Source organism: Scophthalmus maximus, chromosome 17 (genome assembly GCF_022379125.1).
Source record: "Scophthalmus maximus strain ysfricsl-2021 chromosome 17, ASM2237912v1, whole genome shotgun sequence".
NCBI lineage: Eukaryota > Metazoa > Chordata > Actinopteri > Pleuronectiformes > Scophthalmidae > Scophthalmus > Scophthalmus maximus.
The window spans coordinates 1,761,372-1,764,606 of NC_061531.1; the positions used below are offsets into that span (position 1 = coordinate 1,761,372).

The 3,235-nt window shown below is 40.6% G+C and overlaps 1 long non-coding RNA gene across 1 annotated transcript; it reads left to right on the top strand.

Moving 5' to 3' along the window:
• Positions 1 to 394: 394 nt before the first annotated feature.
• On the top strand, positions 395 to 1,382 carry LOC118288988. Its single transcript, XR_004785973.2, has 3 exons — positions 395 to 564; positions 667 to 739; positions 819 to 1,382. It is a non-coding gene; the product is annotated as an uncharacterized LOC118288988 (long non-coding RNA).
• The last annotated feature ends 1,853 nt before the right edge of the window (positions 1,383 to 3,235 follow it).

A 3,235-nucleotide genomic window follows, 5' to 3' on the forward strand; every position in this document is an offset into this window, starting at 1 on the left:
ATATCTGAAAGTAATACATTTTTTTAAGTGTTAGCAGTATTCAAGGCTGTGGATTGAATGTTTACTTAAAAAAAGAGAAAAAGAGTTGCGAAACCTGGAGTCCATGAAAGGGGACTGGCAGTAACAGAGCAGAGAACAGTACACCCTCTGATAACATTCTGCATTACCTAGTTTTCATGAAGCATTCAGGATATATTCTGATATTTAAGAGGTATATCTCATTTTGAAACTTTTATTTAATCCCATTTATTCCCTAAAAAGAAGAGATGTTTTCTGTTGGCATACAAAACTAACATTTTCAATACATTACCTTATCATAATGGTATTTGAGAATTGTATAAATGAGATCAAATTGCATTGTTATTTTAGACGATCCCAGCGTCTCTACAGACACACACGGCAACAAAGGTCGTGCAAGGATCTGCCTCAAAATCAGGGAGGAGAAAGGGATCCTGAATTCTCTGATGGAAAAATACAACTCAATGGTTCCGAGCAGAGAAACTCTATGCTTGGAAACCATTCTGTCTGGAGAGACACCATGGCCATGGCAGCTACCACACAATGGTAGTTACACCAGTCTGTTGAATACTTCCAGGAAATGTTCCAGCAAATTTATGCTTCAAATGTAACTGCAACTTCATAGATGAATGTTGATCTTTCATCCAGCATTGGAAGTCCCTTTCAACTCGTGATTCCCTGAAAGAGCAGTCCTGGCTGGTATCTGGGGCGACAATGCAAAGTATGATTTTTAATTTTACACATCAATGCCTGATGATAAAGTTACTAATACTAGCTTTTTCTTATGTTATTCATTCAAGATTCACCATGGGGCCTAACTAAAAACGGGTTGAAAGGTCTGCAGAGCATCTTCAGAAAATGGCAGCACCACATCAGAGAAATGATGGCTCATGCAAGACAATGCTACCTTCAAGTTTTGACTGAAGCAGAGACCATCAACTTCTTGCATAGTGTTTCAGATGATTATTCTGACAGTAACAATGACATTTCTGATGGTGAACTGTGAAGTGCCTTCCAAATTACATTCATTACTTTAAACTAAATATCTTACATACATCAGACTGACATGAAAGAACAAGCTGTAACTCAGACTGACTACTGCGTCTCCTCATGTGTCTGTATGGGTCGTGTGTGCGCCAAATATCATGTCCAATACCCAATAACGTTCACTACAAATATTATTGTGTATCCATATGTGTGTAGATCTATATAATATTTCTACCTTTAGCAGACATATCATATTGATTAGCACCATGAGGTGACGGTAAACCATACATTTTTTCTCTTGTGTTTTACAAATCAGATATGCACATATACGTGTACAGCTGAAATATATGTAAGAATGGTTCAGTGATATCCTGTAAAAAAAACTCATGATTACATCCTCAAATTGCCTTTCAAACTCCTTATCGGCTGTTTGTTATTCACCGATGCAGGTTCATGGCACATTGCATAAGCCTCAAATAGTCAATATTTTGCTTGGTTTACGAGAAATTAATGTGTATAAATTGAATAGTAATGGTCATTGTAATAGTATTATTGAGGTTGAGCCTCTTAAGGGATCAGTGGAAAGTAAGCTTGGGCCATGGCTGTGTGGATGTTATGGCAAAATTCAAACTTTGTCGTATGACTTCACAAAATACATCGTTGGAAAGTAAACATTATATCAGTCGGAAGACTCTAAGTAGCCCATGCTCTGAACTGCTGACCTTTTTACCTTGACCACGGAATTTTTGAATGCTTGTCATTCAGCAACAGAAGGGGCTACATATTTTGGAGCAATTATTATAAAGAGCTCTAGACATCAGCTATGTGAATATGCCTACATGGGTAGAATCACCAAATGGGGACGCTGTCAAAGGGATAAAAAATACATTTACATTCAGTATTTACATATTTTAATTTAAGAAAAAATCTAAACTAAATTAGAAGCTACAATTCCAATGAGACCAGTGGTGCAGGGTAATACAAAACAAAATCATATTTGTTGTCTTTTCGGTATGCAAAGATGCATTGTGATTAGGGTTTTAAAAATAAATATCTACTGAGTTGATCAATAAAAAGCACAGCTGAATTATAAATTACCCTGTAATTAGATGTTTTATCTGAAAAGAAATTAAACTTTTTTTAGATTCTCGCTAGCAGTCAATTTCGTAGTAGAAGTTTTTCAACGACAGCTGAGGATTATGGGTAGTGTAGTGACTTTGCTATCCAAAACTGACAAAAAAAAAAATTTTGTTTCTCAGAATCGAAGGGGGACAACACGAAAACAGATGTCCATAACAGTAACCCATTACATTTTTGTAATTAACAATGAGACTGGTATTTTTATGTTGAGAGATGTCACAGATATCATTGTAAAATCACCGTTAACATAAAAAGGAGAATAAGGTGTCAGATCCTCCATTATCCAATGGGATGGATGAGTGAAGCGATCGCTCTGCGCGTCAGATATTACCGCGGATGGAATAACATTGGAATTAGTTGAAAGCCCCCTTCGTCTGCGTGAGACTGCGTCAGTAACCAACACCAAAGGTCCCTGACCAAGCGTCGGTTTTTGACGCGATGGGAGTGAGACTGTGTTGACCACATACCCTGCCCGCCACACACCTCCACTGACTCCAATGCTCCCTCCCCCCCTCCCCTGTTGTGAGCACACTGGATCCAATCCCCCCACCTTCACAACACCTCCATCTCCCCACGGACAGTCAGTACCCCCTCCCCAGCTGGACTGTGACAACTGGCCAGGTGATGAGACAGTTGGAGAGACTTCACCAACATAAGGCTGCGGGACCCGATGACATCAGCCCAAGGGTTCTTAAGACCTGAGCCTGGAGCAGGTACTGCTGCTGTGGAAGACACCCTGCCTGGTTCCTGTTCCAAAGAAGTCGACTCCATACGGACTCAACGACTACCGACCAGTTGCTTTCACATCTCATGTGATGAAGGTGCGGAGAGGCTGGTCTTTGCCCACCTGAGGCCGCAGGTGAACTTGTTGCTCGACCCTCTTCAGTTTGCTTATCAGCCTCTTCTGGGTGTGGACGACGCTGTCATCTATCTGCTGCAGCGCTCCCATTCCCACCTGGATGGTTTTGGTGGCACTGTGAGAAACACTTTCTTTGATTTCTCCAGAGCTTTCAACACCATCCAGCCACTGTTACTGGGTGACAAGCTGCTGTTGATGGGTGTCGACCCATCCACTGTCTCCTGGATCACT